The sequence below is a fragment of the Dreissena polymorpha genome, chromosome 7, assembly GCF_020536995.1.
Source record: "Dreissena polymorpha isolate Duluth1 chromosome 7, UMN_Dpol_1.0, whole genome shotgun sequence".
Classification (NCBI taxonomy): domain Eukaryota; kingdom Metazoa; phylum Mollusca; class Bivalvia; order Myida; family Dreissenidae; genus Dreissena; species Dreissena polymorpha.
In genome coordinates this window covers 80,542,389-80,553,287 of record NC_068361.1, presented here as the reverse complement: position 1 = coordinate 80,553,287, position 10,899 = coordinate 80,542,389, and the positions used below count along the sequence as shown (strand labels likewise).

Here is a 10,899-nt window from a genome sequence, read left to right as displayed (position 1 = left end):
GTATTGTTTTTCAGTGACATTTTGACATTTATTTGCATCAATCTCAATAATGAACCTAATTCATGTCTTTATTTCATCTGTATTTATTGCTATTGTTTACTTTTAGCCTTTTACTATTCAAAATGTAATGTGTGTTGTTTTTCCATGCAAGCAATTTTGGACCGACGCTGCTATCTGCCCGCGCTTTCAACCCCGCCAGGCAGATCTACTCAGAATAACATTACACTGCCTTATTTTTCCTGTTTGGATATCTTGCTGAGTTCAAGTTAAATCAAGTATTCAGCTTAAAACACAAAAATGATAATAATATTATGCTTTCTTTCTTGGAACGATGTTGTTGTGATAGACCGTGCGTGAAAAACAGCAGGGAATCTGTATTTAAGTGACCTCAATATTATACGTAAACCTATATGTGCATTTTTAGGTGGTGTCGAAATTGGTCTATAGCTCTGCCTGAACTGCTGTTCAATTGGTTTACAAGTCCGGCTGAAGTGACAGGCCATCAAAAACTGCACAGTATGACTGATCCGGAGACGGCCCTCGACACTCGCCCAGCCGTGTCGAGAGGATCGGTGTCTTTGCAGGTTAGTACGCTGTTATTTTCAATGAAATCTATTGTAAAATGATTTCTTTGATATCATGGCACACTGTTGTCACCAAAATTAGGAAAATTGTTTTTTTTACAATTACAGCAGCTCTGAAACCACATTTCGTGGCGATAATTTTGCCAGTGTGCCCGACAATGTGATGACGGCGTGGTGACTTATCCATTTACAGCAAATAAAGCAACACAGACTATTGAAAGCTTACTCTAATTGTATCTCACTTACATTAGTTAGCACCGTAATGGGTAAATGTGCACAAAACAACTTTTTGTTTTCTCAGATTACACGGAATTGAGCACCCGGGCCAGACTGACACTTTCCGGAGCCTGTCCGAGACGGAACTCGAGCCGAGGAATCATAGGTCCAGGTGTGACAGAAAACTTAAAGCTCATGTCTGACGATGAATTTTTTGAGTCAGGAAGTAAAGTGTGTTGTTTTCCCATGCAAGCAAGCCCTTTTGTTGGGTCAAATGACATCAGAAATGCTGCTTCTACATGGATTTTACCTATAATGTGCCAAAAAATATATAAAAAGTTTGTTCGAATCTTGTTCAAAACCTGCTATGATGCACATATAATGCCATTGATGATTTGTTTTCACTTATTAAGTCATATGTTACATCTGCTTTGCTATTAGAATCGAAAGTGATGCCTTGTATGGAGTCTAAGTGCTGCATGTATGATGTAACCAAGGTCGGCTTTTCTACCTTAATTCTTGACGCGAAACGCTGTTACGCATGACGCTTTCAACGTCAACTTTAATGTATAAATATGTGTGCCATGGTACTGGAACTTTGTGATCTTTTTACAACAGATTATACCTATGGAAGAAGTGCCTTTAATTCAAATTTGAAGGGGTTAGGTTCCCTTATAGAATACATAATCCTAAACGGAAGTGGAATTTTGGGGGGTTACATGCAGTCAGTTTGCTACTAAGTACATATGATGCAGGTCCTGGTGCATAAGATTTTAAAAATGTATTTGAAATGAAGAGTTTAGGTATCAGTTTAAAGGTACATGTGTAAGTCACAGGGCAAAAGGCCTGATTTGTGCATTTCTTTGTATGTTAGTGGTTGCCAGCCTCAATAGTAGGGCATGGTTTTTGCCTTCAAATGGCAGTACCGGTAGCTGTCAAAACCGGGTCATATGTTCTAAGGTAATTATTTTGAGTTACGCCGTACAGAATTTTTTCAAATGCAGTTTTTTTGTAAGCTTATGAAACCACCTTTCCAGTCATGTATAGTTATATATTGGCTTATCGCTCGGTCATGGTGAAATTTGAGATCAAAGATTGCGAATTCTATATATAACAAAGAAGGAAATTAATTGGGCATGTGTAACCTTTAAGAACTTCCGACCAAGTTAGTCGTCTTCCAGAATGTTGACAATTGACCATCAAATACTCTCTGTATTGCAAAACATAACTGCCAGATGTCATTTTGACCCAATTAAGGGCTGTTTGCAATTGGGCTGTTGCACTTGGGGTCCTAAGGGGGGGGGGGTAAATGCTGGAAAATCACACCGAAACCTGTTCCGGAGACATATTCTAAGACTACGTAAACACTCGGTATTGTTTTTCAGTGACATTTTGACATTAATTTGCATCAATCTCAATAATGAACCTTATTCATGTCTTTATTTCATTTGTATTTATTGCTATTGTTTACTTTTAGCCTTTTACTATTTAAAATGTAATGTGTGTTGTTTTTCCATGCAAGCAATTTTGGACCGAAACTGCTATCTGCCCGCGCTTTCAACCCCGCCAGGCAGATCTACTCAGAATAACACTACTTTGCCTTATTTTTCCTGTTTGGATATCTTGCTGAGTTCAAGTTAAATCAAGTATTCAGCTTAAAACACAAAAATGATAATAATATTATGCTTTCTTTCTTGGAACGATGTTGTTGTGATAGACCGTGCGTGAAAAACAGCAGGGAATCTGTATTTAAGTGACCTCAATATTATACGTACACCTAAATGTGCATTTTTAGGTGGTGTCGAAATTGGTCTATAGCTCAGCCTGAAATGCTGTTCAATTGGTTTACAAGTCCGGCTGAAGTGACAGGCCATCAAAAACTGCACAGTATGACTGATCCGGAGACGGCCCTCGACACTCGCCCAGCCGTGTCGAGAGGATCGGTGTCTTTGCAGGTTAGTACGCTGTTATTTTCAATGAAATCTATTGTAAAATGATTTCTTTGATATCATGGCACACTTTTGTCACCAAAATTAGGAAAATTGTTTTTTTTACAATTACAGCAGCTCTGAAACCACATTTCGTGGCGATAATTTTGCCAGTGTGCCCGACAATGTGATGACGGCGTGGTGACTTATCCATTTACAGCAAATAAAGCAACACAGACTATTGAAAGCTTACTCTAATTGTATCTCACTTACATTAGTTAGCACCGTAATGGGTAAATGTGCACAAAACAACTTTTTGTTTTCTCAGATTACACGGAATTGAGCACCCGGGCCAGACTGACACTTTCCGGAGCCTGTCCGAGACGGAACTCGAGCCGAGGAATCATAGGTCCAGGTGTGACAGAAAACTTAAAGCTCATGTCTGACGATGACTTTTTTGAGTCAGGAAGTAAAGTGTATTGTTTTCCCATGCAAGCAAGCCCTTTTGTTGGGTCAAATGACATCAGAAATGCTGCTTCTACATGGATTTTACCTATAATGTGCCAAAAAATATATAAAAAGTTTGTTCGAATCTTGTTCAAAACCTGCTATGATGCACATATAATGCCATTGATGATTTGTTTTCACTTATTAAGTCATATGTTACATCTGCTTTGCTATTAGAATCGAAAGTGATGCCTTGTATGGAGTCTAAGTGCTGCATGTATGATGTAACCAAGGTCGGCTTTTCTACCTTAATTCTTGACGCGAAACGCTGTTACGCATGACGCTTTCAACGTCAACTTTAATGTATAAATATGTGTGCCATGGTACTGGAACTTTGTGATCTTTTTACAACAGATTATACCTATGGAAAAAGTGCCTTTAATTCAAATTTGAAGGGGTTAGGTTCCCTTATAGGTTACATAATCCTAAACGGAAGTGGAATTTTGGGGGGGTTACATGCAGTCAGTTTGCTACTAAGTACATATGATGCAGGTCCTGGTGCATAAGATTTTAAAAATGTATTTGAAATGAAGAGTTTAGGTATCAGTTTAAAGGTACATGTGTAAGTCACAGGGCAAAAGGCCTGATTTGTGCATTTCTTTGTATGTTAGTGGTTGCCAGCCTCAATAGTAGGGCATGGTTTTTGCCTTCAAATGGCAGTGCCGGTAGCTGTCAAAACCGGTTCATATGTTCTAAGGTAATTATTTTGAGTTACGCCGTACAGAATTTTTTCAAATGCAGTGTTTTTGTAAGCTTATGAAACCACCTTTCCAGTCATGTATAGTTATATATTGGCTTATCGCTTGGTCATGGTGAAATTTGAGATCAAAGATTGCGAATTCTATATATAACAAAGAAGGAAATTAATTGGGCATGTGTAACCTTTAAGAACTTCCGACCAAGTTAGTCGTCTTCCAGAATGTTGACAATTGACCATCAAATACTCTCTGTATTGCAAAACATAACTGCCAGATGTCATTTTGACCCAATTAAGGGCTGTTTGCAGTTGGGCTGTTGCACTTGGGGTCCTAAGGGGGGGGGGGGGGGGGGGGGGGGGGGGGGGTAAATGCTGGAAAATCACACCGAAACCTGTTCCGGAGACATATTCTAAGACTACGTAAACACTCGGTATTGATTTTCAGTGACATTTTGACATTTATTTGCATCAATCTCAATAATGAACCTAATTCATGTCTTTATTTCATCTGTATTTATTGCTATTGTTTACTTTTAGCCTTTTACTATTTAAAATGTAATGTGTGTTGTTTTTCCATGCAAGCAATTTTGGACCGACTCTGCTATCTGCCCGCGCTTTCAACCCCGCCAGGCAGATCTACTCAGAATAACACTACTTTGCCTTATTTTTCCTGTTTGGATATCTTGCTGAGTTCAAGTTAAATCAAGTATTCAGCTTAAAACACAAAAATGATAATAATATTATGCTTTCTTTCTTGGAACGATGTTGTTGTGATAGACCGTGCGTGAAAAACAGCAGGGAATCTGTATTTAAGTGACCTCAATATTATACGTAAACCTAAATGTGCATTTTTAGGTGGTGTCGAAATTGGTCTATAGCTCTGCCTGAACTGCTGTTCAATTGGTTTACAAGTCCGGCTGAAGTGACAGGCCATCAAAAACTGCACAGTATGACTGATCCGGAGACGGCCCTCGACACTCGCCCAGCCGTGTCGAGAGGATCGGTGTCTTTGCAGGTTAGTACGCTGTTATTTTCAATGAAATCTATTGTAAAATGATTTCTTTGATATCATGGCACACTTTTGTCACCAAAATTAGGAAAATTGTTTTTTTTTACAATTACAGCAGCTCTGAAACCACATTTCGTGGCGATAATTTTGCCAGTGTGCCCGACAATGTGATGACGGCGTGGTGACTTATCCATTTACAGCAAATAAAGCAACACAGACTATTGAAAGCTTACTCTAATTGTATCTCACTTACATTAGTTAGCACCGTAATGGGTAAATGTGCACAAAACAACTTTTTGTTTTCTCAGATTACACGGAATTGAGCACCCGGGCCAGACTGACACTTTCCGGAGCCTGTCCGAGACGGAACTCGAGCCGAGGAACCATAGGTCCAGGTGTGACAGAAAACTTAAAGCTCATGTCTGACGATGACTTTTTTGAGTCAGGAAGTAAAGTGTGTTGTTTTCCCATGCAAGCAAGCCCTTTTGTTGGGTCAAATGACATCAGAAATGCTGCTTCTATATGGATTTTACCTATAATGTGCCAAAAAATATATAAAAAGTTTGTTCGAATCTTGTTCAAAACCTGCTATGAGGCACATATAATGCCATTGATGATTTGTTTTCACTTATTAAGTCATATGTTACATCTGCTTTGCTATTAGAATCGAAAGTGATGCCTTGTATGGAGTCTAAGTGCTGCATGTATGATGTATCCAAGGTCGGCTTTTCTACCTTAATTCTTGACGCGAAACGCTGTTACGCATGACGCTTTCAACGTCAACTTTAATGTATAAATATGTGTGCCATGGTACTGGAACTTTGTGATCTTTTTACAACAGATTATACCTATGGAAAAAGTGCCTTTAATTCAAATTTGAAGGGGTTAGGTTCCCTTATAGGTTACATAATCCTAAACGGAAGTGGAATTTTGGGGGGGTTACATGCAGTCAGTTTGCTACTAAGTACATATGATGCAGGTCCTGGTGCATAAGATTTTAAAAATGTATTTGAAATGAAGAGTTTAGGTATCAGTTTAAAGGTACATGTGTAAGTCACAGGGCAAAAGGCCTGATTTGTGCATTTCTTTGTATGTTAGTGGTTGCCAGCCTCAATAGTAGGGCATGGTTTTTGCCTTCAAATGGCAGTGCCGGTAGCTGTCAAAACCGGTTCATATGTTCTAAGGTAATTATTTTGAGTTACGCCGTACAGAATTTTTTCAAATGCAGTTTTTTGTAAGCTTATGAAACCACCTTTCCAGTCATGTATAGTTATATATTGGCTTATCGCTCGGTCATGGTGAAATTTGAGATCAAAGATTGCGAATTCTATATATAACAAAGAAGGAAATTAATTGGGCATGTGTATCCTTTAAGAACTTCCGACCAAGTTAGTCGTCTTCCAGAATGTTGACAATTGACCATCAAATACTCTCTGTATTGCAAAACATAACTGCCAGATGTCATTTTGACCCGATTAAGGGCTGTTTGCAATTGGGCTGTTGCACTTGGGGTCCTAAGGGGGGGGGGGGGGGGGGGGGGGGGGGGGGGGGGTGGTAAATGCTGGAAAATCACACCGAAACCTGTTCCGGAGACATATTCTAAGACTACGTAAACACTCGGTATTGTTTTTCAGTGACATTTTGACATTAATTTGCATCAATCTCAATAATGAACCTAATTCATGTCTTTATTTCATTTGTATTTATTGCTATTGTTTACTTTTAGCCATTTACTATTTAAAATGTAATGTGTGTTGTTTTTCCATGCAAGCAATTTTGGACCGACACTGCTATCTGCCCGCGCTTTCAACCCCGCCAGGCAGATCTACTCAGAATAACACTACTTTGCCTTATTTTTCCTGTTTGGATATCTTGCTGAGTTCAAGTTAAATCAAGTATTCAGCTTAAAACACAAAAATGATAATAATATTATGCTTTCTTTCTTGGAACGATGGTGTTGTGATAGACCGTGCGTGAAAAACAGCAGGGAATCTGTATTTAAGTGACCTCAATATTATACGTAAACCTAAATGTGCATTTTTAGGTGGTGTCGAAATTGGTCTATAGCTCAGCCTGAAATGCTGTTCAATTGGTTTACAAGTCCGGCTGAAGTGACAGGCCATCAAAAACTGCACAGTATGACTGATCCGGAGACGGCCCTCGACACTCGCCCAGCCGTGTCGAGAGGATCGGTGTCTTTGCAGGTTAGTACGCTGTTATTTTCAATGAAATCTATTGTAAAATGATTTCTTTGATATCATGGCACACTTTTGTCACCAAAGTTAGGAAAATTGTTTTTTTTACAATTACAGCAGCTCTGAAACCACATTTCGTGGCGATAATTTTGCCAGTGTGCCCGACAATGTGATGACGGCGTGGTGACTTATCCATTTACAGCAAATAAAGCAACACAGACTATTGAAAGCTTACTCTAATTGTATCTCACTTACATTAGTTAGCACCGTAATGGGTAAATGTGCACAAAACAACTTTTTGTTTTCTCAGATTACACGGAATTGAGCACCCGGGCCAGACTGACACTTTCCGGAGCCTGTCCGAGACGGAACTCGAGCCGAGGAATCATAGGTCCAGGTGTGACAGAAAACTTAAAGCTCATGTCTGACGATGACTTTTTTGAGTCAGGAAGTAAAGTGTGTTGTTTTCCCATGCAAGCAAGCCCTTTTGTTGGGTCAAATGACATCAGAAATGCTGCTTCTACATGGATTTTACCTATAATGTGCCAAAAAATATATAAAAAGTTTGTTCGAATCTTGTTCAAAACCTGCTATGATGCACATATAATGCCATTGATGATTTGTTTTCACTTATTAAGTCATATGTTACATCTGCTTTGCTATTAGAATCGAAAGTGATGCCTTGTATGGAGTCTAAGTGCTGCATGTATGATGTAACCAAGGTCGGCTTTTCTACCTTAATTCTTGACGCGAAACGCTGTTACGCATGACGCTTTCAACGTCAACTTTAATGTATAAATATGTGTGCCATGGTACTGGAACTTTGTGATCTTTTTACAACAGATTATACCTATGGAAAAAGTGCCTTTAATTCAAATTTGAAGGGGTTAGGTTCCCTTATAGGTTACATAATCCTAAACGGAAATGGAATTTTGGGGGGTTACATGCAGTCAGTTTGCTACTAAGTACATATGATGCAGGTCCTGGTGCATAAGATTTTAAAAATGTATTTGAAATGAAGAGTTTAGGTATCAGTTTAAAGGTACATGTGTAAGTCACAGGGCAAAAGGCCTGATTTGTGCATTTCTTTGTATGTTAGTGGCTGCCAGCCTCAATAGTAGGGCATGTTTTTTGCCTTCAAATGGCAGTGCCGGTAGCTGTCAAAACCGGTTCATATGTTCTAAGGTAATTATTTTGAGTTACGCCGTACAGAATTTTTTCAAATGCAGTGTTTTTGTAAGCTTATGAAACCACCTTTCCAGTCATGTATAGTTATATATTGGCTTATCGCTTGGTCATGGTGAAATTTGAGATAAAAAATTGCGAATTCTATATATAACAAAGAAGGAAATTAATTGGGCATGTGTAACCTTTAAGAACTTCCGACCAAGTTAGTCGTCTTCCAGAATGTTGACAATTGACCATCAAATACTCTCTGTATTGCAAAACATAACTGCCAGATGTCATTTTGACCCAATTAAGGGCTGTTTGCAATTGGGCTGTTGCACTTGGGGTCCTAAGGGGGGGGGTAAATGCTGGAAAATCGCACCGAAACCTGTTCCGGAGACATATTCTAAGACTACGTAAACACTCGGTATTGTTTTTCAGTGACATTTTGACATTAATTTGCATCAATCTCAATAATGAACCTAATTCATGTCTTTATTTCATCTGTATTTATTGCTATTGTTTACTTTTAGCCTTTTACTATTTAAAATGTAATGTGTGTTGTTTTTCCATGCAAGCAATTTTGGACCGACACTGCTATCTGCCCGCGCTTTCAACCCCGCCAGGCAGATCTACTCAGAATAACACTACTTTGCCTTATTTTTCCTGTTTGGATATCTTGCTGAGTTCAAGTTAAATCAAGTATTCAGCTTAAAACACAAAAATGATAATAATATTATGCTTTCTTTCTTGGAACGATGTTGTTGTGATAGACCGTGCGTGAAAAACAGCAGGGAATCTGTATTTAAGTGACCTCAATATTATACGTAAACCTAAATGTGCATTTTTAGGTGGTGTCGAAATTGGTCTATAGCTCAGCCTGAAATGCTGTTCAATTGGTTTACAAGTCCGGCTGAAGTGACAGGCCATCAAAAACTGCACAGTATGACTGATCCGGAGACGGCCCTCGACACTCGCCCAGCCGTGTCGAGAGGATCGGTGTCTTTGCAGGTTAGTACGCTGTTATTTTCAATGAAATCTATTGTAAAATGATTTCTTTGATATCATGGCACACTTTTGTCACCAAAATTAGGAATATTTTTTTTTTGTAACAATTACAGCAGCTCTGAAACCACATTTCGTGGCGATAATTTTGCCAGTGTGCCCGACAATGTGATGACGGCGTGGTGACTTATCCATTTACAGCAAATAAAGCAACACAGACTATTGAAAGCTTACTCTAATTGTATCTCACTTACATTAGTTAGCACCGTAATGGGTAAATGTGCACAAAACAACTTTTTGTTTTCTCAGATTACACGGAATTGAGCACCCGGGCCAGACTGACACTTTCCGGAGCCTGTCCGAGACGGAACTCGAGCCGAGGAATCATAGGTCCAGGTGTGACAGAAAACTTAAAGCTCATGTCTGACGATGACTTTTTTGAGTCAGGAAGTAAAGTGTGTTGTTTTCCCATGCAAGCAAGCCCTTTTGTTGGGTCAAATGACATCAGAAATGCTGCTTCTATATGGATTTTACCTATAATGTGCCAAAAAATATATAAAAAGTTTGTTCGAATCTTGTTCAAAACCTGCTATGATGCACATATAATGCCATTGATGATTTGTTTTCACTTATTAAGTCATATGTTACATCTGCTTTGCTATTAGAATCGAAAGTGATGCCTTGTATGGAGTCTAAGTGCTGCATGTATGATGTATCCAAGGTCGGCTTTTCTACCTTAATTCTTGACGCGAAACGCTGTTACGCATGACGCTTTCAACGTCAACTTTAATGTATAAATATGTGTGCCATGGTACTGGAACTTTGTGATCTTTTTACAACAGATTATACCTATGGAAAAAGTGCCTTTAATTCAAATTTGAAGGGGTTAGGTTCCCTTATAGGTTACATAATCCTAAACGGAAGTGGAATTTTTGGGGGGTTACATGCAGTCCGTTTGCTACTAAGTACATATGATGCAGGTCCTGGTGCATAAGATTTTAAAAATGTATTTGAAATGAAGAGTTTAGGTATCAGTTTAAAGGTACATGTGTAAGGCACAGGACAAAAGGCCTGATTTGTGCATTTCTTTGTATGTTAGTGGTTGCCAGCCTCAATAGTAGGGCATGGTTTTTGCCTTCAAATGGCAGTGCCGGTAGCTGTCAAAACCGGTTCATATGTTCTAAGGTAATTATTTTGAGTTACGCCGTACAGAATTTTTTCAAATGCAGTTTTTTTGTAAGCTTATGAAACCACCTTTCCAGTCATGTATAGTTATATATTGGCTTATCGCACGGTCATGGTGAAATTTGAGATCAAAGATTGCGAATTCTATATATAACAAAGAAGGAAATTAATTGGGCATGTGTAACCTCAAAGCTGGCGATTCAAATTACAAGAATTGTTTGTTGGAGAAAACATTGAATGGATATAACTAATATTTGATAAGGTTTATTAAACCAGATAACAACAAGGAAAGTTTGGATTATTAAAGTTAAACTGGTAAGGCATTTATTAAGTGTACATATTTCGGACATAGATAGTATTCGGATAAACAGTAATTGATATACTAGATGCTCCATCATGACCATTC

The 10,899-nt window shown here is 38.6% G+C and overlaps 1 long non-coding RNA gene across 4 annotated transcripts; it reads left to right on the top strand.

The window, feature by feature from the left end:
- The first annotated feature begins 250 nt into the window (after positions 1-250).
- On the top strand, positions 251-9,786 carry LOC127838591 (uncharacterized). 4 transcript variants are annotated; one of them, XR_008029869.1, is made up of 4 exons: positions 251-584; positions 3,057-3,143; positions 4,788-4,947; positions 9,618-9,786. It is a non-coding gene; the product is annotated as an uncharacterized LOC127838591 (long non-coding RNA). The 4 variants fall into 4 exon arrangements; XR_008029868.1 differs by lacking the exon at positions 9,618-9,786 and adding an exon at positions 7,447-7,923; XR_008029870.1 differs by lacking the exons at positions 3,057-3,143; positions 9,618-9,786 and adding exons at positions 886-972; positions 7,447-7,923.
- The last annotated feature ends 1,113 nt before the right edge of the window (positions 9,787-10,899 follow it).